Source organism: Nicotiana tabacum, chromosome 16 (genome assembly GCF_000715075.1).
Source record: "Nicotiana tabacum cultivar K326 chromosome 16, ASM71507v2, whole genome shotgun sequence".
NCBI lineage: Eukaryota > Viridiplantae > Streptophyta > Magnoliopsida > Solanales > Solanaceae > Nicotiana > Nicotiana tabacum.
Window position 1 is genome coordinate 48,308,771 of NC_134095.1, and position 27,592 is coordinate 48,336,362.

A 27,592-nucleotide genomic window follows, 5' to 3' on the forward strand; every position below is an offset into this window, starting at 1 on the left:
GTCCCAATCCCCAATTGTGCACGACCCCACACTCGTCATCAAGCGTGTGTCTCACCTCAATATAGCACTACGATGTGCAATCCAGGGTTTCAAACCCTCAGAACATCATTTACAATCATTACTCACCTCGAACTGGTCAAATCTCTAACTCGCAGCGCCTTTGCCCCTCGAACCGGCCTCCACTCGCATTGAATCTATCCAATATCAGAACAAGAACGTCAAAATATTCTAAGGGAACGAAGCCCAAGCGAAAACAATCAATATATGACATAAATCCTGAAATTACCAAAACCCGACCCCGGGTCCACGTCTCGGAATTCGATAATTTTTACATCAATAGATTTCTTATCTCCCCACGAGTTCATACATATTAAAAGTTCTGAAATCCGACCTCAAATGGTCCACCAAATCCCCAATCAAAGACCTAAGTTCCCAAGCCCTAGTTTCCCTAATTTTCACCCTAAATTTCCATGATTTCTAGCTCTAATCCGTGTAATAATAGCATAGGAACGAGTTTTAAGTCCAAATTCCTTACCTCAAAGAAGTTTCTTTGAAATCCCTCTCTAAAATCGTCCAAAAAGCTCCAAAGCCGAGATAAAAATGGTGAAAATAGCTCAAATTTCGCGAAGGCCACAATTTATACCTTCTCCCCAGTCATTTTCGCATCTGCGGCCCCTTAACCGCTTCTGCAGTACCGCATTTGCGGTTCATCATCCGCTTTTGCGAAAATCACTTATCCGGCCAAATATCGCATCTCCGATCACACTTCCGCAATTGCGACATGGCAGATGCGATCACCCTAGCCGCTTTTGCGGTCGTTGCTCATCAAGCCATTTTCGCTTTTGCGATCAATTCCTCCGCTTATGTGGCGCGGCACCTGCGGTCCCTAACCCGCAGGTGCGGAAATACTAGAAGCAGCAACTTCAGCAGCTGCAACAAAGTCCAAACTTCTCCGCTAACCATCCGGAATCACCCTAAGGCCACCGGTACCTCAACCAAAAGCACAAACATATCCTAATACTTTATTCAAACTTGTACCAATCTTCAAAATACCTCAAACAACATCAAATCAACCAAAACATATCGGATTCAACCCAAATTTTCTAAAATCTTCCAAATTCCGCTTTTGATCAAAAACCCAACCAAACCACGTCCGAATGACCTAAAATTTTGCACACACATCTCAAATGACACAACAGAACTACTGCAACTCTCGGAATTCTATTTTGACCCCTATATCAAAACCTTGCCTACCAACCAGAAATCACCAAAATATCAACTTCGCCAATTCAAGCCTAAATCTACTACGAACCTCCAAAATTCATTCCGATCACGCTCCTAAGTCACAAATCACCTCCCGAAGCTAACCAAACCATCGGAACTCACATCTGAGCCATATAACACATAAGTCAACATCTGGTTGACTTTTCCAACTTAAACTCACTCTAAAGAGACTACGTGTCTCAAGCCTTGCCAAATCCTTTCCGAACTCGATCCGACCAACCCGATACCACATAACACGGATAAACAAAGCATAAAGAAGCAGAAATAGAAAAAACGGAGCGATAACTCATGAAACAACTGACCGGGTCGTCACATGTCCCCCTTTTTTTTTGCTTATATCTTCTCGAAAAAAGTAGCCCTCGCATTTGGAAACTATATGAATATCGTCAAATTCACGACCGCGATGATCAATTTGCGATTAATCAATAATACATGAATCAGTCATATGCGGACCCTTTACTTATTCCAATTAAATATTTTTTACTTAGGTATGTGAATGATCAATATCTTGAACTCAACTTTAGCCTAAGCTCATTATATGTGCCTCCAAAGGTGTGCTTCTTTGACCTCCTCTTTCTTTCTGTTATTATGTATTTATTTTATTCTACATAGCATTACTTGTAATTCAACTTTCGTATGAGTGTAATTTTTTGGTATAGGAAAATAATGCTAACTCCATTGAGGCTTTTGTTCTTGTAAAAATTGCACGGGACGTCCTATTTGGTTGTTCTCATTTAACCTATACCTATTTTTTATTAAAATTTTTAACTTTTACCCTCTTTTTAAACAACTTGAGCCCTCTTTCTCCTCCTCCTTCTCCTCCTCCTCCTCCTCCTTCTTCTTCTTCTTCTTCTTCTTCTTCTTCTTCTTCTTCTTCTTTCTTCTGCTGATGTTGGTGCTGTTATGAAACTTCAGTTCATAGCTCAGTTCATAGCTTACACTCTTCACTTGAGCTTGATGATTTAGTTTCAGTCCAAATTTGAAAGTTTATATATAACTATAGATTAGAATTTAAATGTGATATTTAATTATATGTTAGATTATATTACTTGAAATCATATGCAGTACATTCATATGTGATAGTTTTATGGGGAAATCCTCACAAACATGTGCTGAGTTGTACTTCATGATTTTGTCCTCATATTCAACTTATAGTAAGATTGTTGATATATTTTGAGAGCATGGGTTGTGCAGATTATTGTAGCACATACTTATTTGGGAGCTTGCCAAAAAAAGGTTTAACACCTTTTGCAAATTGGTGTTATTCTTCGTTCCCATGCTATTGCTCAGGTGAAGAGTGTAACTGGTAGCTCAGGAAATATAAACAAAAACTTCAATTCGTAGAATGCTGAAGTACAACAAATACAAAACAAACTTCAGCCCTGAAGTTCATCACAAACATAACAAAGCTTCAGCTAAAACATGTTGAAGTTCAACAAATATAGAACAAAACTTCAGCTAAAACATGTTAAGTTCAACAAATAGAGAACAAAACTTCAGCTACTAGAATGCTTAAGTTCAGCAATTACAAACAAAAACTTCAGCAAATAGAGAACAAAACTTCAACTACTAGAATACTTAAGTTCAACAATTACAAACAAAAATTTCAGCAAATAAGAAAACAAAACTTCAGCTACTAGAATGCTTAAGTTCAGCAATTACAAACAAAAACTTCAGCCAACGCTTGGTTTAGTATTTTTTTCTACTTCAACCCGTCTACTAGAATGCTAAAATTTACGTGATTGTCTTTGCTACTTCAGGCTCGTATGCCTGAAGTTACGTGAAAAGTGGGTACGCTTGCAATTTTTTTTTTTTGCAAAGTGGGTATAAGTTAAAACGTGGCCCAAAAAGCGGGTATAGATGCAAATGCCCCTCTGTTCCTCCAGTAGAAAGTCTGGCAACTCATAATTGGGAAAATTTCACATTAGAATAACTGGGCTCCCTACTTTTAAATTTTATAGCCCCTATTTCAATTTACAACCAACTAGCCCAAAAATAATAGGCTAAGATTCCACATCCAACTCCAATAGGTTCTCAAAAATACTACTTAATTTTTAAAAAAGATTCCTCAAGCTTTTTAAGTTAATTTTTGAATCAGTAACTATGACTCAAATATTAGTTGAACAAACAAAATTTATTGGGTGGTGAAAATTAGATTTTTAACAAACTTAAATATGTGGGTTTAAATTTCGAATTTAATTTTGTGAGAAATTTGGAGTGGGTGTTATTTAGACTTGTTAGAAATAGTATAAGGAGGTTGTATATAAAATTTGAAGTCATTTAATGGAGATTTGGACTGGTTTTGAACAAGAATTGCAACTGAAAATCGTGGAAGAAGTTCGTCTACAAACGCTTGTATAAAGGTGTATAAAACTGTATAATAATGTATAAGGTGTGTTTCTATACTCATATACACTATTATACATAGTTATACAAAAAACTGACTTCGCCTTCTTCCTTGCGTCTTTTCTGATATTTAACTCAAATCTTGCTCAAATCTACTCCAAATCACTTCAAATTTAAATTTTGAACTCATTTTGATATTTTTAATCAATTGGAACAACACCCAATCCAAACAACTAATAAATTCAAAAAAACCTATTTTCGATAGCAAAGCTTTGAATGGTCTTCAATGGTGGACTTCTACTCTTCAATTTTCTTACATTGCAATCAGGTGACACAAGAGGAGAAGTAGAAAATACACGGCTCCTTGAATCATATGTAGAAGATGTGAGAAGAAGAGAGAGTGAAAGCAATAGTTGTGAGAACATAGATTTAACGTAATAACTCTTAGAAGCAATGGTTGTAAGAACACATATTTTGAATTTACTAGTACTTTCAAAATATGTATAATGTAGGCTAGGTCAGATAAGACTTAAAAACATGGGCCATTTTTTGTTACGGTGTGAAATCACATGTATTTTCTTGTAATTCTTTCGTAATTCAAGGGTGTGGTGGCCAGCAATTACAATTCTCTCTTTCCTTAATTTGTTAATAAATATATAAACTTAATTTATTTTACTATGGAAGAACACATTTTCTTATGTAATAAATAAATGCAGCCCAGGTATGCACGCGGTGAAATGCCAAGACTGGATCATTCACCTTCTCGTGCAAGAGTATGTGTACTTCACCCCTAATTTATTTTTCAGTAATTTAACCACTCTATTTTAAAATTTTAATTTCAATAGATTTTGTATTTCCCCCCTAATATATTTGTACATGTAAACGATTTAAATCAAGAAAGTAATATGTTACTAATTTTGGATTTTGATAGAAACTGCAAAGAGAAGTTGTTAAGCAAAAACATATACAGCGCAACATGGATTATCCACAAGCGATTAGGTAAAGTTGCCATTTTTGGATTAGAAAAGCTTTTGAAAAATATTTTCGAAAATTTATAATAAATTTATTTATTTTGAAACAAACGATTTTATGGATATAAAAAGACAGTTCTAATGTAGATTCACACAAAAAACTAAGATGCGTTTTTTTATTTTCTCTAAAAGTAATGCAAATATACTACATACATTTCTCCAATATTTTGGTCAATACGTTTTGCATAAACTAAACCAAAATAAAATTCAAGTATACATAAAATTGTCATATTAATTATACGATGACTTGTAATGGTACCATAAAATAAAAAAGAAATCAAAATCATGAATTTATACGCATGAAAATAAAATAATACATGTCACGATCCTAAACCCGAACCCGATCATGATGGCGCCTCTCGTGAAGACAAATCTAGCCGACACATTCCCACTTCAGTTTTAATCAATTAAAATAATAAGTATTAAGTCTTTAACATGATAAAAACCCAAAATAAGCAATGAACAGTACAGTTTGCGGAATTTAAAAACAAACACAGCCCGAAATCGGGGTGTCACTAGTCATGAGTATCTATCAATATACTACAAGTTTGAAGAGTCAACACAGCTATTACAGAATCACTAACAAGAGAAAGGAAATGAGATAGGGGGAGAAGCACGGGACTGCGAACGCCGAGCAGCTACCTCGTGAACTCCGAAATCTGTCGAGAGTTCTTAGCCCTCGCAAGCAGGACTTGCAGCGCCTGAATCTGCACATGAGGTGCAGAGAGTAAAGTGAGGACTCCAACTCAGTGAGTAATAATAATAAATGAAGGCTGAGAAATAAGAAATCACGTAAGGCACATCACAGGCTATAAGGAAGCAGTAAAAGTCAGTAAAATAATAAAATAGTAAAAATGTGCAAAGTCTCTTTAGTTCAGTTTAAGATTCTTAAAATGCATTTTTAAACAGTTAAGTAAGTAAAGGACATGCAACTATAAAAGGTAAACACATAAAGAAACGCCCCTCGGGCACAATTCCAACAGAATTAGCCCCGTGCACATGGAACAATAACCTGCCCCTCGGGCTATATCTCATATCACAATGGGTAACCGCGCTCACTGGGGTTGTACATACTCTTGGAGGGGCCCCTTACGGCCAAGCGCAATAACAAGCCATCTCGTGGCATAATCAACCAGGCTCTCAGCCTTATATCAAGCCACCTCGTAGCGTAACAAATCAGGCTCTCAGCCTCATAATCATAAATCAGTACCACACTATTGCAGCGCGAAGCCCGATCCTATAATATCTTCACAACACAGGCCCTCGGCCTCACTCAGTTCGAAATCTCTCAAGCCACTCAGGCAACAGTAAAACATGATGCTCAGCGAAATATCATTTAAAATATCAAAACGAGTAAATATAGCTGAGTTATGAAAAACAGTAAAATAGAGCATGACTGAGTACAAATATGAAGTCAAAATAGTGAGGAATAGTAGTAAAAATACCCTAAGGGTCCAAAACAGTTGGCACGATGCCCAAATATGGCATTCAGCCCAAAACCTAATAATACGTTCCAAAAACACAATGATATCAAACAGTTTTCAATCAAATACGCGATTTAACAATCATACGGGATGGACTAAGTCACAATCTCCAATGGTGCACGACCCACGCTCGTCATCTAGCGTGTGTGTCACCTCAAAGTAGCACAACGATGTAAAATACATGGTTTCATACCCTTGGGACAAACATTTACAATCATTACTTACCTCAATCCGGTCCAAACTCTAGCCTGCGACGCCTTTGCCCCTCAAATCGGCCTCAACTCGCGTTGAATCTATCCAAAATCAGAATCACGACGTCAAGATATGCTAAGGGAACGAAGCCCAAGCAAAAATAATCAAATTACAACACAAATCACGGAATTACTAAAACCCGACCCCCGGGCCCACATCTTGGAATTCGATAAAATTTACATCAATAGATTCCTTATCTCTCCGCGAGTTCATAAATATCAAAGTCCCAAAATCCGACCACAAATGACCCCTCAAATCCTCAAGTCTAGGTCTCCAATACAAAGCCATAGTTTCTCCAATTTTAACCCTTAAATTCCATTAATTACAGCTCTAATCCGTAAAATAATACCATAGGAATGAGTTTTTAGGTCCAAAATCCTTACCTCAATGGAATCCCCCTGAAATCCTTCTTCAAATCGCCAAAAAAGCTCCAAAAATCGATTTAGCAATGGTGGAATAGCTCAAAAATCGCGAAGGAAATAATTTATACATTCTGACCCAGGGATTCCGCACCTGCAACCAATTCTCCGCTTCTGCGGTACCGCTTTTGTGGTCAATGGACCTCTTCTGCGGTCATCACTTGAATCCTCCATTTTCGCATCTGCGATGCCCAATCAGCATCTACGCCATCACAGTTGTGGTTCTTTCACCACTTCTGCGGTTTTTGCCTTCCCAGGCCCTGTCCGCTTCTGCGATTCAAATCGCTCTACGAGACCGCACCTGCGGTCCCCAAGCGCAGGTGCGGTTATGACAGCAATGGAAAACTTCAACTATCACAACCAACTCCAAATCTTTCAGCCAACCATCCGAATTCACCCCCAAGGCCCCCGAGACCTCAACCAAAAACACAAACACATCATATACCACCATTCAAACTTGTACCAATCTTCAAAACACCTCAAACAAAATCGAATCAATCAAAACACGTCGGATTCAAGCCTAAGTTTTCAAAATCTTCCGAATTACGCTTTTGATCAAAAAGTATACCAACTCACGTCCGAATGACCTGAAATTTTGCACATACATCCCAAATGACCCAACGGAACTACTGCAACTCTCGGATTTCCATTCCGACCCCTATATCAAAATCTCACATATCAACCGAAATCACCTCCCGAAGCTAACCGAACCATCGAAACTCTCATCCGAGCCCTTTAACACATATGTCAACATCCGGTTGACTTTTCCAACTTAAGCTTCCTCAAAAGAGACTAAGTGTCTCAAACCTTACCAAATCCTTTCCGAACCCGAGCCAACCAACCGGATCACATATAGAACCGATAAACAAAGCAATAAGAAGCAGAAATGGGGGAAACGGAGCGGTAACTCATGAGACGACTGGCCGGGTCGTCAGAATACAATTTGGAATAGTAATGACTTAATTGTAATAATAATAATAATAATAATAATAATAATAATAATAATAATAATAATAATAATAATAATAATAATAATAATAATAATAATAATAAAAAATTACTTGAAACGTATGCCTATTAGCAACGGGCTATATGATCCAAGCTATGTTGCTCAAGGTGAACCAGTGGATCCTCACTTGCGTATGCTGAAGCAGAATCCAAACTTCTGTAAGTTATACTCTGTTTTTAGTTCTTTTTTAATCCTCGAAATCGTGAACTAAAAGGAAAAATATAGTGTTGTGTAATTTTAAATATTTTTTTTATGTGTACCCCTTAAATTGTAGTCAACCCTAAGGTGGGACAAGACAAAGTGATGATTAATTTGAATGAATAATGAATTGTAAGAGGGCAGAGGATCGTCACTTTGCAGTGCAAGAATATTTATATTGAAGAATGGCATGTCGCAGAAATTAGTCTAATGTTCTTCTATTGTCGATTTTTTTTTCTTCCATAAGAGAACTATTGAAAAAACACATTTCTTAGTACCCTTTTCAATTCCGCAAGAGAAAACTATTTTTCTTAGTACCCTTTTCAATTCCATATAAGTTTAGATTTTGCAATTTTGATGTCAATTTCAAGTTATCATAAAACCACTTCTCTTTATAAAACTCTTCAAGTTCAATACAATATTATGTTTCTTATCCAACATTGTTGTAAATTATGCTTTACTTTATAGCACTAGACTTGGCTCCGAGATGGATACAAAGGCTTATACAATTGTCCATATTATATGAAATTGAACTTTGGAGACTTGAGTTCCATTTAACTTGAAAGGTTTTAATTTTGGCCCGTCATCTAGAGGCTCTAGCTAGATAGGTAAACAAGTCGATAACGCGATGTTTATTACTAAACCCATCACTATTATACTGTATTAATAAGCAAAACTACACTTTAGTTCTAGGGAATCTTTCTTTCAATTAAACTTGTCTATTCTCTAGTATAAGATCTAGATTTCCTTCTACCAAAGGTGTAATTAGAACAAAAGATTGAGTCCAATTAACGCGAATCCAAAAGATATATGCAATTTTTAAAACTGTACTAGAAGAAAAAAAAATTAACTACATGAAATGTTCAAGAAATGTAAATGTAAACACAACTGTTTCGTCTGGACTTTCACCAAATATCCCAAACGGAAAAGGTGCAAAAATATCCTTAAACTATTTGAAATAGCTCAAAAATATGCTACGTTTGTTTTTGGTGCCAAAAATATCTCTGCCGTCTATGTTTTGGCCTAAAAATGTCCATCAACCGTTAGTTTTGACATTAAAACTAACATGGCAGTCCAACTGGGTTAGAATTGCTTACATGGTCGTCCACCTAAGCAATCCATATGTGAAAATTATTTTTTCGGAATTTTTTTTCCAGAAATTTTTAATAAAATATAAAATCAACGTTTATTCTAAAAAAATTTGAAAAAATATTTATTTCGAATTTTTTTAATTAAAATACAAAATCAACACTTATTCCGAAAAAGTAAAAAAATTACGAAAAAATTATTCTTGATTGGGGTTTATGATTTGATTAAAAAACTCCATTGTTCTCTTTTATGAATTTATGATTATAGATATCGAGAATTCATATAACCGACCCCAACTTGTTTAGGATTAAGAAATCGACGTCTTTGTTGTTGTACTAATAAAGTTTTAATTTTTTTTCTTGTAAATATTGTGTGTTAATTTTTTTTTTGAGCTAAAGAATGGGGTTGAAATTATACAGGGATAATGTTCCAAGACATAACTACGCTATTACTGGATTCAAAAGCATTCAAAGACATAACTCCGAAATTCATAAAAGAGAATAATAGAGTTTTTTTAATCAAATCATAAACCCCAATCAAGAATAATTTTATCGTAAATTGTTTTACTTTTTTTGGAATATGTGTTGATTTTGTATTCTAATTAAAAAAATCCGAAATAAATATTTTTTTCGAAATTTTTGACTTTTTTCAGAATAAATATTGATTTTATATTTTATTAAGAAATTCTGGAAAAATAAAATTTTCGAAAAAATAATTTTCACATATGAATTACTTAGGTGGACGATCATGTAAGCAATTTTAACCGAGTTGGACTGCCATGTCAGTTTTAATGTCAAAACTAACCGTTGAGGGATATTTTGGGCCAAAATATAGACGGTAGAGATATTTTTGGCACCATAAACAAACGGAAGATATTTTTGAGCTATTTTAAATAGTTCAAGAATATTTTTGGACCTTTTCCGTATCCCAAATTCGTACTCTTCATGCCGCTGGTGAGTTCAACTATGCATTCTAACAGCAAAGTGCAACTATTAAGGCACAGAGTATAACAAGCAAACATCAAGATTATATTACTAATTACCTGTAGCATAATGATTTTTGTGAAATATATGTCTAATGAAAATAATATAGCCACTATAGAAGGTCATTTAAGAGTTGCAATTTCCAGTATTAGAAAAATATTGACAGTTCATAACTTGAATTCTTTGTTATTTTATCCTTTTCAAATCATAATTCTAATTATTACGCTTTCATATATGATCTATCATCTGTTGGCCTTAAGGGTGTGATCTAAATTGTTACGTAAAAAGGAGTAAACATAGAAATAAATTAAATGAGCTTCCTAACCACTTTAGTGTCTCAAAAAAATTTGAACAAACTTCGAAAACAAAAAAGAACGATTTTAGTAGGTGACTAAAGGGTGTTTGGCTAAACTTATAAGCTGGTCAAACAGACTTATAAATACTTTTAAAACTTATCTACGTGTTTCGTAAAATTAAAAGTGTTTATAAGTTAAGTGCTTATAAGCCAAAAGCCATAAGTTGGTCTCCCCCAACTTATTAAATTTCAGCTTATAAGCACTTTAGGTTTGACCAAAATATTTACTATTCTATCCCTAAAATACTTCTTTTTAAAACAAAACTCTTCATATACCCAATTCTTTAACTGCTTATTATTAATTTCAGCACTTTTATCCATTCACGTAACTGCTTATTTTTAAATCAGTTTCAACACTTAAAAATACTTTTCAGCACATAATGCTTATTAGCTGAGCCAAACGGGCTCTAACTCTCTTTTCTTTTCTTTTTCTACTATTAATAAGGTACAGTTGAGGAGCTTCATATATAATAAAAGCTCAGCATATGCATCTTACAAATTTGTGAAAACTGAGAGATGTGTATTCTGTATATGTTCGCTTCGTAGTATTCCAATTTTCCCAAAGGCTGATGCAATCAATAGGTATCGCGTTCAACTAAATTCTGTATTTTCAATACGGATCGAGCATAATTTTATGTGTAAAATTTATTAAAGTTGTAAGAAGTAATAGATATGAACTCATAACTTTAAATATGTAGTGAGTTCAATACTAAGAATCTTAAAAGTCCGCTATAAATTTCCACTTCTTTAAATTTTAATTTGCCTTTTTAATCAATTTAGTTTTATTTTACTCTAAGAATTTTGTAATGGATAAGGTCGACCTTATAACTTTCACCGTTAAATTTGACTCCGGTGGCTAAATTCACATTAACAACGTATGCGTCACTACTTTCATGGTTTGAGGAATTCGGGGACCATTCAAAGGTTGTTGCTGGTTCTCTTATTTTCCTTTCTTATTTTGAATTTTTACTAACAAGTATATGAGAAAAGTTGGTGAGGGTAATAGCTAATCTCCACGCCGCGATGTTGTGATGACCCGATAGGTCATCTCATATTTTAAAACTCAACATTATATTTCGAAGCCTTAAGTATCTCATTTTAGTTTTTCTCCACTTGCGTGCGTGGTCCGGACGTTTTTCTGGAAGGCTTATATGTTAAAAATTGATAAAAATAAGAATTTTTACCTTAAAAAATTAATTTGAGTTGACCTCGGTCAATGTTTTGAGTAAACGAACCCGAATTCATATTTTGACAGTCTCGGCGGGTCCGTATCGAAATATGAAACCTGAGCGTATGCCCGAATTTGAATTCGGAGGTCCCTAGCTCGAGTTATGATTTTTCGTTGAAAATTAAAAGTCTGAAAGTTTAATGTTTTTTAGAATTGACTGATGTTTGGTCTTGTTGATACCAAGTTTGTATAATTTCGGAGTCCGGTACAGGTCCGTTATTATATTTATGACTTGTCTATAAAATTTAGCGAGAAACGGAGTTGGTTGACGTGATTCGGATGTTCGGTTGTGAAAATAGAAGTTTTAAAGTTTTCTTGAAATTTCATTTGATTTGGTGTCCAATTTGTAGTTCTAAGTGTTATTTTGGCGATTTGCTCACATGAGCAAGTTCGTATGATGTTTTAGGACTTGTGTGCATGTTTGGTTTGGATCCCCGGGGGTTTGAGTGAGTTTTCGATAGACTATGGAGTGTTTTGAACTTAGAAAACATATCAGCTGATATATGAGATCTGCAGACTTCGCATTTGCGAGGTCTGGCTCGCAAATGCGAGCCTCACATTTGTGAAGATGCCATCGCATTTGCGAGCAGTGGGCTGGGGGGAGGATTTTCGCAATTGAAAATTTTGGTCGGATTTGCGACCCATACTAGTCCGCATTTGCGAAGGCAACAGAGCTGGGGAAGCTTCGCATTTGCGAAGAATTTCTCGCAGTTGCGAAGTTCGCAATTGCGAACCCCTGGTCACATTTGCAACATCTGCAACTTTGTAAAACTTAAGTTAGACGGGATTTTCTTTCATTCATCAAATTTTCAAAACCTAGAACCCTAGAGGCGATTTTTTCAAGACTCTTTCTTCCCAAATCATTGGTAAGTTTTTTTTACCCATTTTCTTTCAATTTTTCATTACATTTCACAAGTTTTTAACTTAAAATCTAGTGTTTCCATGATGAGAATTGGGGGTTTGGGTAGAATTAAGAATTTTTGAGAAATTGGGATTTAGACCTCAAATTGAGGTTAGATTCCAAAATAAATTACACAACTTGGCTCGGAGGTGAATGAGTAATCGGGTTTTTAGTCCGAATTTTAGGTTTGGACCAAGCGGGGCCAGGAGTTGACTTTTTCAATAATGACCTAAATTGAATCTTTTGCAATCGTGAATGATTTCTACGGCTTATTTTGAATTGTTTGATTGGTAATTTCCTAGATATTGTTGGTTCCGAGGCTATTTGAAATGCACAACTGTGGTTGAGCTTTGAGTGGTCTTTGGAGCGAGGTAAGTATTGTGTCTAACCTTGATTTGAGGAAATTAAGAACCCTTGGACTATGTGCTATGTAAATTTCATATGGGTGGCATATATGCGAGGTGACGAGTGCTTATACACTGCCGAATTATATGTCTTCCCCTATTTCCCCTCTTTTCCTTAATTATTTCCTTCCCTGTCTTAACTGTTATATGCTCTAAATGCTTTTCCTTCTTAACTGCTACTTGTTAATCAATATCTTCTCCTGTTAAAGATGTTAGCTCTTCAATAGTTTTCATGATTCCATGCTATTTGCTTAAATTGACTTACCCGCACCTTCTAATTGTCAATTCCTGTATTGGTCTCACTATGTGGTATTACTCGTGTAGATTTCTATATTGTACAAGGTTTCCTTATGGTTTTGTTTGGTATTTATTGATCATAAAGGTTTTTGTAGTTTAAACTGTTGATTTGACTATGCATTAAGTATTTGGTACTGATAGAGTGGGATCGGGCTGCATGCCGCAACAGGTGTAATAAGAGTGGATTGATATGGTGGAATAAGGGTGAATATATTTTATACGGTGGGATCGGGTTGCACGCCGCAACAGGTGGAATAAGGGTGGATTGATATGGAGCAATAAGGGTGAACTATGATACTGATATCGATATATGGTGGGATCGGGTTGCGCGCCGCAACATATTTATATACATTATCTCTGTTGTTGATGCTATTACGGTGGAATAAGGGAGGATTTGTGTTGTACGGTGGGATCGGGTTGCACGCTGCAACAACCTATGTGTTTCCATTTCCTACGTTGTGTTTGGTTTTCAGTGTTCTCATTTTAAATGCTAAGGATTGGTAATTCTGGACGACACTGGTTCATTTCTTGAGGCTGTAGTTATTGTTTATAGTTGATTGTTAAATCTTGTTCTGTATTTCCATTTTTTGTCATTATTATATACTGCGTACATGTTGTAGTATAGGTGACCCGCCTTAGCCTTGTCACTACTTCGTCGAGGTTAGGCTCGGCACTTACAAAGTATATGGGGTCGGTTGTACTTATACTACACTCTACACTCTTTGTGCAGGCTTTGGAGTCGGTCCCAGCGGTGGCTACTAGAGAGCTCGGATCGGATAGTCTGCGGAGACTTGAGGTACAGCTGCTCAGCGGCCGCAACTCCTGGAGTCCCCTTCTTGTTTTTATTTAGCTGTGTATCTTCTTTTCAGACAGCTTTATGTTATATCAAACCCTTGTATGTACTATTCTAGTAGCTCGTGCACTTGTGACATTGGATTCAGGTATTTGTAGCAGATGTTAGACAATTTTAGCTTCCGCATTTATATTTTGGATTGTTGCAGTTGAATCAGTTCTTCTTCATTAATTAATTTTAAACTGTTAAAAAGGATAAATTGTTCTAACATCGGCTTGCCTAGTAAGTGAAATGTTATGCGCCATTACGGTTCCGATGGTGGGGATTCCGAGATGTGACACATGAAAAAACCAAAGGAAAAAAGAAAAAGAACCTATAAATAATACTAGGTCACATGCTAAATGTCACACCATTTGTTCACCATAGACCATCTATTAAACAATCTATTCTGAGGTTAGTTATGTATCATGAAAAACTTATTTGTATTGGGTATTTATATTGACTCAATAAATTTATTACGCGTATTTTCAGGTATAATATTATGATCATCAAGCGATAATTAACTAATAGATGTATAGATATCTTAATTTTTAGGTTGATCGTGGTAATTAATTAGCACAATTTGGTATAAACACTATTTCACATGCTAATTTCTCAACGTCAAGACTTCAATTAGCTACTCACACACATATAAGTGTATACGGGTAAAACCAGGGGTAATGAGCACCCCGATTTTCCGGTGGGGTGAACGAAGAGAGCACATAACTGCGCGTAGTCGAAATCAAAGTTGGGAGCTGCCCGTATCAAGGCCCCAACAAAACACCTGCCCCCAGATCCATCGTGATCATGCCCTCAGACCTGATTCGAATAACGACACCTCGGGAACCATTGTCAAACGACTGCACACGATTAACAAAGGGCCATGATATTCGTGTCCAATCGGATATTGTGGCATGAATCTCGGCCTGTATCAATGGTAGATCAGTGATTAGCAAAAAGAAAGACTTTTACCTTTTTTTAGAATTGTACTTAGGGTAAAACTTCCCTATTATATAAAGGGGAATCTAATTATTCATTAAACATATTGTAATACGCATACATAGGCAATATACATATATTTTTCTCTATTTCTAAAGGATTGTTCCAAGCCCTTGTTTTGGTTCATAAGTTATTCATAAGCATTGGTTGGAAACCGAAGGCGAGCTTCTCGTTAAGCCTTTAACCGAGACCAGATTCATTATCATTATTGGTTTGGCTATTTATTCTATTTTTTATTTTCTTATTTTACGTCATTAATCATTTGTATTAAACCGCTCCGCATATCCATAAAACCGCGTACAAATTTAATTATTATTCATTTTTAAGGGTAAATAGTTAGGTGCCCACGTGGGACTAAGGATAATAGTGGTAGTTTGATACAAATTTCCATAACACACTATATTTTATGCTTGTTCTATAGGATTTTAATTTCAGATCTACCTAAGGATGTCAAACTCCCAGTCTGCTCACTTGAACGTTGATATTGAGTCTGGCCATCATGGTGAAAACACAAATATATCACCTAGTAATGAGGTGCCTCCTGCTGATCCCAATAGAGCCTTAGTCACAGACCCAATTGATGCTAACTCACAGTTGCCCATCGATGCCAACCCGCCAACCGACCTTGAGAATAGTGTTCGCAGAGGAGCCTGGCCAACGACTCGAGGTACGCACGAAGGTGACAGCGACGGGATTAGTCTGCGGGTGATCTTCAAAAAGTTACAAGCTCAGCAGACGACGATAGCACAACTGCAGAAGAAAAGCCGCGTCCCCTGCAGAGTTGAGCCCAAACAATCCCGGGAAAACACCCGAAGGATTGAGCAAGTCACGGAGAGGCCGGTGAAGCTGAGCCAGGACCAACCTCAAAATCATAAGATGCTTGAGGAACTAACAAAGCGGGTGGAATCAAAGTAAAAGAAAATTTAGGACAACGACAAAAAGGTGGAGACCTATAACTTAAGAGTTGATCAAATTCCAGGAGCGCCCCCGATATTGAAAGGCCTGGACTCCAAGAAATTGGTCCAAAAGCCTTTCCATCGAGCGCAACACCGAAGCCAATCCCGAAGAAGTTCTGTATGCCCGAAATTCTGAAGTATAATGGAGACACGGATCCAAACGAACACGTGACCTCCTACACATGTGCCATCAAAGGAAACGACTTAGAAGATGAGGAAATCGAGTCGATTTTGCTTAAAAAGTTCGGAGAAACCCTGTGAAAAGGAGCAATGATATGGTATCATAACTTACCCCCTAATTCTATTGATTCGTTTCGTATGCTTGCATATGCCTTTGTAAAAGCGCATACCGAATCCATCTAGGTCGAGATTAGGAAATCAGACCTTTTCAAAGTAAAACAAAGATATAACGAAATTGTCAGTAATTCGTGTCGAGGTTTCGAATAGAATGAATGGATCTTCCCTCAGTTGCAGACTATTGGGTTGTTTAGGCGTTCATCCAAGGATTCAACCCCAAAGCTCCTTAGCTTCACAGCAGTTTAAATAGAACTTTATAGAATACCCGGCGGGACCCCTTCTGGATATGTTTATCTTGTCAAGAATAACGACATGTCTAAGAGAGTTGTCGATCATGAACCAAGACCGAACAGAGACCGGTATCAACCATATAATGGTGACCGAAAGGGTAACAGGTCTAGGTGTAACCCTATAAGAAACGAAAAAAGGAACGATTGAAGCCACAATAGTCAGGGAGTCATGAGGAAAAGCAGTTTCGACATGCCACTCGGGGCCAGGGAGGTACCGAGGTTATCAGAATACAACTTCAATGTCGATGCTGCTAGCATCATGTCTGCTATCGGGTGCATTAAAGACACTAATTGGCCTCGACCATTGCAGTCTGAACCTACCCAGAGGGACCCTAACTTGATGTGTAAGTACCATGGCACTCACGACCATAGAATCAAGGACTGTCGACAGTTAAGAGATGAAGTGGCCTGGTTATTCAATAGCAGAAATCTTCCAGAGTTTCTGAGTGATCAAGCCAAAAACCACTTCAGGACCCCGACAAACAGACCGAACAAGAGGAACCTCAGCACGTCATCAACATGATCATTGGTAGAGTTGACGTCCCCAAGGGACTAATGCTAAAGCGCACCAAGGTGTCCATCATAAGGGAAAAATGAACCCGAGATTATATCCTGGAGGGAACTATTTCGTTCAACGATGAGGATGCCGAAGGCATCATAACCGCATAATGATGCACTGGTAATATATGTACTTATAAATAAATCTCGAGTTAAACGTTTGTTGATTGACCCAGGTAGCTCGTCCACTATCATCAGATCGTGGGTCGTAGAACAGTTGGGCCTGCAAGACCAAATAGTGCCAGCAGTCCAAGTTTTAAATAGATTCAACATGGCATGTGAAACTACCAAATGAGAAATAAGCATGCCGGTAAATACCGCCGGGACAGTTCAGGATACCAAATTCTACGTGATCAAGGGGAACATTAGGTACAATGCATTGCTTGAAAGGCCTTGACTTCACAACATGAGGGCAGTACCCTCGACACTATACTAGGCTCTAAAATTCCCCACTACAAGAAGAATCAAGACGGACTACGGAGAGCAGCCGATCGAAAAGAAATGTTCGTAGTCGATAAAGTGATCCTGATGTCCGCAGTCTTGATATCAAAAAACACGGAGCCAGTAGGTAGGAAAGAAACTAAATAGCAATCAACAATACAGGTCCTGACCGAATCGGAGCAACAAGGAGCAGGTGAGGATGGCGATTACAGAGTCCCTAGGTCATTCATCGCCCCTGATGATTTTGACGCCACCAAATTAATGGTCGAGTAGCTAGAGCAAGTCACATTGATCAAACACTTGCTCGATCAGAAGGTATACCTGGGCACAGGGGTGACTCCCAAGCTTAGAAAAAAACTCATTAAATTCCTCCTATCTAATATAGATTGTTTCACTTTGTCCCATCTTGATATGACAGGGATCCTACCGGAGATAACCAGTCACAAGCTGAGTTTGGATCCGAAATTCCACCCGGTTACACAGAAGAGAAGGCCTCCGTCCGAAATCAAACATGCTTTCATCAAAGATGAGGTATCTAATCTTCTTAAAAAAGTTTCCATTCGGGAAGTTAAATACCTGGACTGTAGCTAATGTAGTGGTAGTGTCAAAAAGGGGAAATAAGCTAAGAATGCGCATAAATTATAATGACTTTAACAAGGTGTGCCCTAAGGATTATTTTCCTTTTCCTAACATTGATCGCATGATTGACGCGACGGCCGGGCACGAGATACTCAGTTTTCTCGATGCCTATTTCGGTTACAACAAAATCCGGATGGACCCGGGAGATTAAGAATATGCATATTTATCACTAAGTTTGGCACCTACTATTATAATGTAATGACGTTCGGACGAAAGAACACCAGTTACACTTATCAACGCCTTATAAACCAGATGTTCGAAGAACAAATAGGAAAATTAATGGAAGTTTATAATGATGACATATTAGTTAAGTCTCTGCGAGCAGAGGACCATTTGAAACATTGCAGGAAACCTTTGACATATTGAAGAAATACAATATGAAGTTGAACCCTGAAAAGTGCACATTCGGGGTCGGATCTGGAAAATTCCTTAGGTTCATGGTGTCCAATCGAGGGATCGAGATCAATCCCGATAAAATCAAAGATATAGAATACATTACCGTAGTGGACAATGTAAAGGCCATTCAGAGGATAACCGGGTGCATTGCCGCCCTAGGCCAGTTCATACCGAGATCCTCGAATAGGAGCCATCAGTTCTTTTCGCTATTGAAGAAGAAGAATAACTTTGCTTAGAATCTGGAGTACCAACAAGCTTTGGAAAGACTCAAACAGTACCTCTCAAGTCCACCCCTGCTGCATACTCCGAAGGTGAATGAACAACTATACCTTTACTTAGCGGTATCAGAAGTGGCAATAAATTGAGTCCTTGTTCGGGAAGAGGAAGTTATGCAATTTCCGATTTATTATGTTAGTAGAACTCTAGGCGAGGCTGAAACAAGGTATCCTCACCTGGAAAAATTGGTGCTCGCTTTGCTAAGCGCCTCCAAAAAGTTGAAACCGTACTTTAAATGTCACGCTATATGTGTCGTAACCTCTTACCCGCTAAGGAACGTTATGCACAAACCCGAGCTCTTAGATCGATTGGCCAAATGGGCCATAGAAATTATCGGGTACGATATCGAATATCGGCCCCGAACCGTCATTAAATCACAAATTTTGGTAGACTTTGTGGCCAACTTTACGTCGGCCTTGATACCCGAATCGTAAGGGAATTTTTCCTAACCTCGGGGACTTCCTCAGGAATTTGGACCCTCTTTACGGATGGTGCTTTGAATGCAAAGAGGTCTGGACTCGCATCGTATTGAAGCCACCTACAGGAAATGTAGTTAGGAAGTTCGAACTGTAAAATTGACTAACAATGAGGCCGAGTATGAGGCCATGATTGTAGGTCTCGAGTTGGCTAGAAGCCTTAGGGCAGAGGTGGTCAAAGATAAATGTCATTCTCTCCTTGTGGTAAATCAAGTTAAAGGGATGTTTGAAGAGAAAGAGGAACGAATGCGAAGGTACTTAGAAAAATTATAGGTAAAGCTACATCAATTCAAAGAATGTACCCTTCAGCACGTGCCTTGAGATCAAAATAGCGAGGCAGATGCTCTGGCTAGCCTGGGGTCATCAGTTGATGACGATGAATTCAGCTCAAAAACAGTCATGTAGCTCATGAAATCGTTGGTAGAAGAAGGCCATACCAAAATAAATTCAATAAGTTTAACTTGAGATTGGAGAAACAAGTACATAGACTGCTTGAGGATAAGGAAGTTACCCTCGGATCCTAAAGAATCAAGAGCTCTACGTAGGACTATGGCCAGGTTCAGCCTGTCCGAAGGTAATTTGTTGAGAAGAACATTCGACGGCCCACTCGACAAATGCTTAGGACTGGGAGATACCGAATATGTATTAAGAGAGGTTCACGAAGGCACACACGGAAACTATTCGGTGGAAGAATCTTTACTTCGGAAGGTAATCAGGGCCGACTACTACTGGATCGATATGGAGAAAGATGCAAAGGACTTTATATAAAGATGTGACAGTTGTCAGAGACACACACTGATGATCTATCAACCAGGAGAGCTACTAACCTCGGTTTTGTCCCTATGGCCGTTCATGAAGTGGGGAATAGACATCGTCGGCCCCCTGCCATAGGCACATGGTAAGGCTCAATTCATACAGTTTATGACCAATTATTTCTCTAAATGGGTCGAATCTCAAGTGTTCAAGAAGTTGGGAAAAAGAAGTCATTGACTTAATTTGGGACCACATAATATGTCGGTTCGGGAAATCGACCGAGATAGTGTGCGATAACGGGAGGCAGTGTATCAGCAGTAAGGTAAACACATTTTTTGAAGATCAAAAATATCTTGTCAACACCCTATCATCCTAATGGGAATGGACATGCGGAATCAACAAACAAGATCATACTTCAAAACCTAAAGAAGATATTAACCGATGCCAAAGGAAAATGGAAGGAAATTTTGCCCAAAGTCTTGTGGGCATACCAGACAACCTCAAAATCTAGTACCTACGCCACTCCGTTTTCATTGGTCTACGGTGTTGAAGCATTAATACCGATCGAGGTGGGAGAATCGAGCCTCAGGTTTTGATATGCGACCAAAGAATCAAACGGTAAGGCTATGAGCACGAGCCTGGAACTATTAGATGAAAGATGCGAGGTCACCCTAGTTCGGTTGGCCACCTAGAAACAACGAATATAAAGATATTATAACCGGAGAACCAACCTATGACACTTCAAATCGGGGACTTGGTTATAAGAAAAGTAACACTGCACACCCGGAACATGAATGAGGGGAAGATAGGGCCGAATGGGGAAGGACAATATCGAGTCATCGAGATTACCGGTAAAGGCCCGTACAAACTCGAGGCAGGAAATGGTGCACAACTACCGAACTCCTGGAATGTGACACACTCGAAGCAGTATTACTGCTAAGGTACAATCTCATTTACATTTTTATAATATTATGAATCGAGCTAACACTTGCAGGCAGCAGCCAAAGCGGAACGTGACTATTAGGTCTGAAAGCACGCATTGCACTGTTTTTCCCTTGAACTGGTTTTGTCCCAACTGTATTTTCCAACAAGGTTTTTAATGAGGCAACAGTGGATTATGCTAACTTAGATTTGAAGACTGGTTTTAAATCGGAGTTAACGGTCGCATCAACAGTATCCGAGTTCTCCCGAGATCGACCTCAAATACTGGGGGCCATCACCCTCGGGTTAAGTTTCTTAGCAAGGAAATAAGGAAACTTTTATTATAAGGGCCAAACGGTCAAGTGAACTATGCCCGCACAGACCACCTTAGCCACAATACAAGCTTTTACGTGCTTTCAATCATGTATTTCACACACATAAATGAAAGAAAGTTTCCACCTTACTATTACATATTTTTGCCTCACAAAGCATCAAGACTAAGGGATATCTTTATTCGGGGATTGCCTAGCCCAATGGATACCCCTACTCAAGCCTAAGGGCTATCCCTATTCGGGAACTATCAAGCCCAAGGGCTACCCCCACTCGGGGACTATCGTCCAAAAGTAAGTTCGGGCAACTCGGGCTATCAAATCCTGGAGGCACAAATTCTATTAGGTAGTGCCTAAACCTAAAAGACCACAATCACCCTAAAAAATGGTTCGGTGACGTCTGAAGTCCGTCATCAAAACATAAGGCCTTCGTAAAAATTCAAAACCTGTTATAAAGTTACCCCCGAAAAATGCATTGTCTAAAAACACTTAAGCACCTCGGGAAAACTTTAAGTTACTACAAGTTTTCAAAGCCTCGAGCAAACAAATTTGCATCGAAGTCAGGCTCTGTTTGGGTTATCGAAAAATGAACGTCTTATTACTACATTCGTTTCTATGCTAAGGCATTAGAAATATATGCAAGAATGGAAATTACGAAAAGGTGCTAAAAAGTTGAGGCTCAAAATTGCCAAAAAAGAAAAAATATTATATATTCTGTAATATCTTTACAAGGGTCCAACAAAAATGGCCTCAAAATAAACAAGAAATATACACAACACAATAAAAAAGAATTGTAAGGCATTCATGCCTAATCTTTGTCGAGGCCATATTCGGCACTAGAATCATCAGAGCCTTCAGATATGTCAAAACCTTTAGAGTACTTTGCAACCTCAGGCTTAAAAAGTCTCTTTGCCTCGGCCTCAAGCTTTTGAGCCTCCTTGATTTTGGTCGACAGGTCGAAGCCTTGGACATGGATCTCTTCGAGGGTCTCCCTTTGAGACAGCCGCCTCACATATTCGGCATTTGTTTTCAGTTGAGCCTCAGCTACTTCAACATTAGTCTTGTATTGGGCCACCATCTCGTCGGCATCGGCAGAGGTTGTCTGAATCTTGGACCTCATTGCTTCGAGCTCTTTACCAAGGGTATCCCGTTCTGCGGCGGCCAAGCTCAGCTGTGCTCGGAGATCCTCATTTAGTTGAATCCATTTATTATCTTTCTCCTTTGCCACCCGAACCTGAACCTCCACCAAAGATAGTTTTGCCTAGGCAACTTCCTTCTCCGAGGCCAGCATATCTGTATTGCTCTTCCACTGATCGGCCATGACCTGGATCTCGTCCAACTCCTTTCGGAGCTGGTCGATCTTCTACTTGACCTGCAAGGATTTGTCATTAGCCACCATGATTAGTTCCTCACTTATAACTTCAAAAAAACTTTACATTTTCAACCAATTCGGCATGCTCCCACCTCAAGACCAATGCTTCCTTCTAAGCGCTATCCAGCTCGGCCTGGAGGTCCTTTATGGCCCCTTCTTGTTGATCGCTGAGGAGCTTGTACATATCCCATTTTTGGGCCAGCTCCTTGAGCTCGAGCTCAAGCTGATTGACCTCAGTACGATACTGGAGGATGCTCTCGTGATAAAGAATTGAGGGGCCTGCGAGATAATGAAAAACGTGAGGACATCAAAACTTAAGCAAAAATAATAAATGTTTAATGATTTCTTACCCGGTTCAACACCTGCTGAGCCTCATTAAAAAGGCACAACACATTTACCTCGTTCATTTTTGCCTGGTCTTCCTTGGTCACCAGGAATCGAAGATAGCTTGCTACTCCCATGGGAGCAGACATAAATCGGGTATCCCCCGAGACGGTAAAAAAACTGATCTATTATGCTGGGGTCTGCACTTGGATCAGGGAATTATTGATCAATTTTGGGCTTAAACTTGGCCGGCCAGCCTCCGAGGATGTGTCCTTCTTCAGGACTTCTAGGTCGCCTAGCTCAGAAAAAATCTTCTAAAGCGGACAATTCCACACCATCAAAAAAGGAATGAAGGGGATCATCCGCACCACAGACCCCCTCATTTGACCTATCCTTCCCTTCTTGGACCTCCTCGAGCATAGAATCGGTGTAGGAGGGCATCCCAGAAATGTCTATTATACCAGGCACTTCCTTCAGAATGGAGCCGACATCCGGGAAGGGGTCTCAACCCTTGTCTCCACATCAATCTCCTGAGTCTAAGGGAGATCGGCTTCACAAATCTCCCCCTCGGTTGCCGTATGCTTCTCTGGAGGGGTCGATCCATGGGCCACAAAAATATCATCTTCTTCGAACTCATCCCTGAGTTGAAGAAGTGAATCCGAGTCAGGTTCTCGGGAGCCGGAGCTCTTCTTTGGCTTACGAGCCAATCTTTTCTTTGGCTTCGTCTATGAGCTTTGGGAGCCCGAAGACTTCCTTTTCTTCTTCTTCTTCTTCTTTTCTCCTGCGGCAGGTCAAGACTGCCCTGTGACTGAGGGATCAACAGACAAGGAAACATCCACATCCCCTTCCAAAGGCCTAATTTCGGTGGTCTTAAGCAAACCTATAAAAGAAAAAGAGGGAAGAAAAGTCAGTATGATATAAGTTAAAAGGCATAAACCATTCCGGGAAAGACCTTACCATGAGAACGGGCCTCCCATCAGCCCTTCGAAAGCTTAAGCCATGTGCGCTCGAAATACATCATCTGTGTGCAGATACCCTCGATTCATTCCTTGAACCAAGGGATAACATTTGGAAATAAGGCAATTGTTGCACAACCACAAGTGCGAATGAGAAGAAAGGAAATGAATAAAAGGTTAACGCTTAAGGAGATACTGTACTTACAAGATGCATTCCATTTCTCAGGGAATGGCATGAATTCGGGAGACATCATTTCTTCGGTCTTCACCTGAACGAAGTATCCCTACCGGCCCCGGTCTAGGTCTTCATCAATGCTAGAAAATGGGGCCTTGCTGGACTGGCGTATAAGCTTTATCAGTCCCCCTCGAAAATTTCGAGGACTGTATAAACAGAGCAGATGATCGATGGTGAACCGACGAGATTCGGTCTTATTCACGAAGTAACAAAGGAGGATCATGATCCACCATAGAGATGGACAAATTTGCCTGAGGCACACTTCGTATCTCTCTTAAAAATCCAAAACAACCAGGTCCACCAGTCCTAGTATGAAGGGGTAAATGTAAACACTTAAGTACCCCTCCACATGGGTAGTATATCTTCCTCGATCCCGGGGACTACTACGTCCTTACCTTCCCAATTACAGTCCCTTCTGACTATGGGAAGGACGTCTTCGGTCATGATACATATGTACATTGATGCTCCTTCACCCCGGTCCTATTTGTATGAGGGTTTCTCGTCTTTAAAGTCATCTGGATTCGAGCAGCCCTCAGGAATAAATATTTTCAAATGAGGCCGGGGGCTGGGTTGTCAGGAGCCACAAAAGAAGCGGCTATCTCGAGGGCAACTATTTCAGGAGTGATCACATCGATATCAGTTGTCAGTTAGGAAGAAGAAGCAGCCTGTTGAAGAACTGATTTTGATGTTTTTACCATTTCTATCTGAAAAGCTTGAGAATATAAATAAAAAAGAATAGATAAAGAGCTGAATGTAATGATTTGGGGAAATCTGGGTAAAAACCTCGAAATTACTATGAAAACATGAAGAACATGGATGAAGATGCGAAAGTTTGAAGAAAGTTGGTAATAACTTGAAGGATCGAAGGTAGAAGCTTGGTCAGAAAGTACGAAAAGAACAACGGATAGGGGCTTTTATGGAAAAAATTCATGTCGCTTTGCATTCGGAGGCAATCAGCCGATGGTTGACACGTGTCCAAAGTCAGAATGACGTGACTGACATGATGTTTTGACTTCTTTGTCATTTCTGTTATAACATGCGAAATAAGGAACCAGAAAACATTTGTCGTTTCTCATCTTTTCGGAAAACCTACCCTCTGAGAAACGAGGGGACTATCTGTATACGGGTAAAATCGGGGGTAATGAGCATCCCGATTTCCCAGGCGGGAGAATGAAGATAGGACATAACTGAGTGGGTTTGAAATCAAAGCCCGAACAAAAAAGAAGATTTTTACCTTTTTTAGAATTGTACTTAGGGTAAAAGTCTCCTACTATATAAAGAGAAAGCTTATTATTCATTAAACATATTGTAATACGCATACAAAGGCAATATACATATATTTTTAAACCACTCCACATATCATTTAAATCGCGTACAAATTCAATTGTTATCCATTTTTAAGGGTAAACAATAAGATTTATATATATCTAGCTCTTCTCCAATACTATGATGACCCAATAGGTCATCTGGAGTTTTAAATCTTAATTCTATATTTTGAAACCTCCAATATCACCTTTTAGCCTTCCTCTAATTTCGTGCGTGGTCCGTGTGTCTTTCTAGAAGGCTTTTATGTGAAAAATTGATTAAAATGTGAACTCATGCCTTAAAAATCCATTTGAGTTGACCTCGGTCAATGTTTTGCGCAAAGGGACCAGGATCCTTGTTTTGACATTCCTGGTTGGTCTGTATCATTATTTGGGACTTGGCATATTCCTATAATCGAATTCAGAGTTCCCTAGCTCGAGTTATCGCATTTTCTCCAACATTTAAAGTTTAAAGGTTTGACCAAAGTTTGACTTTATTGCTACAGGGCTCTAATTTTGGTTTCGCCATTTGGTATAGGTTCATTACTATATTTATGACTTTTCTGCAAAATTTGGTGCAAAACCGAGTTGAATTGACGTGATTCGGACGTCCGGTTGTTAAAATAAAAATTCTTAAGTTTCATTGAAAAATCTCATTCAATTTGGTGTCCGCTTCGTAGTTCTAGATGTTATTTTGGTACTTTGATCGTGCGAGCAAGTTTGTATGAATTGTTTGGACTTGTGTGTATGTTTGGTTTGGAGCCCCGAGGGCTCCGGTGAGTTTCGAATAGGCCACGGAGTGAATTTGGACATAGAATCATAGCTGATGCCTGTTGCTTCTAGTTTCTATTGCAGATCTTGCATTTGCGAAGAAATCTTTGCATTTGCGAGCATGGGCTGGGGGGGTTGTTTTCTCGCATTTGCGAGTACTCTCCCATAATTGTGATAGAGGCAGGTCTGCATTTGCGAACAAATAGTTCGCATTTGGGATAGGGATTGGGGGGAAGCTTGTTCACATTTGCTATCTATTTGGTCACATTTGCGAACAAATCATTGCAAATGTGATGATAGCAGAGATGTAAAGACTTCACATTTGCGAAGAAAATCTCACATTTGCGGGGTTCGCAATTGCGAACCCGAGGTCGCAATTTCAACATCTGCAGTTGGGTAAAAGCCGAGTTAGACCGAATTTTTCTCATTCTTTCAAAATTTCAACCCTAAAAACCTTAGAGGTGATTTTCCCAAGAAATCTTCTTCCTCAATTCATTGGTAAGTGACTTTAACCTACTTTCGTTCAATTATCCACTATATTTCATAATACTTCAACCTTAAATATAGAATTTTCATGGTAGAAATTGGGTATTTTGGTAGAATTAGGAATTTTTGTAAATTTGGAATTTAGACCTCGAATTGAGGTGGGATTTCGAAATAAATTACATAACCGGGCTCGGGGGTGAATGGATAATCGGGTTTTGGTCCGAGTTTTGGGTTTTGACCAAGCGGGCCCGGGGGTTGACTTTTGTTGACCTTTTCAATAATGACCTAAATTGAATCCCTTTCATTTGTGAGTAGTGTCTAAAGCTTATTTTGACTCGTTTAATCAATAATTTGCTAGATTTGGGTTGTTTGGAGGCTTGTTCGAAAGGAAAGGCTATGGTTGAACTTTAACTTTGAGTTGATTGCGAAGTGAGGTAAGTGTTGGGTTTAACCTTAATTTAAGGAAATTAGGAACTCTCGAACTATATGTTATGTGAAATTCATGTGTTGCTTTGTATATGTGAGGCGACGAGTGCTGATATGCCATCGAATTAAGTCTTCCCATGCTTTCATGACTCACTACTATTTGCCTTAATTGACTTACTCACACCCTTTAATTGTCACTTACTAGATTTGATTCACCACTTAATACTAAATTTGGTGAATCCTCAATTCGATACGAGGTTTCCTTTACGATTCGG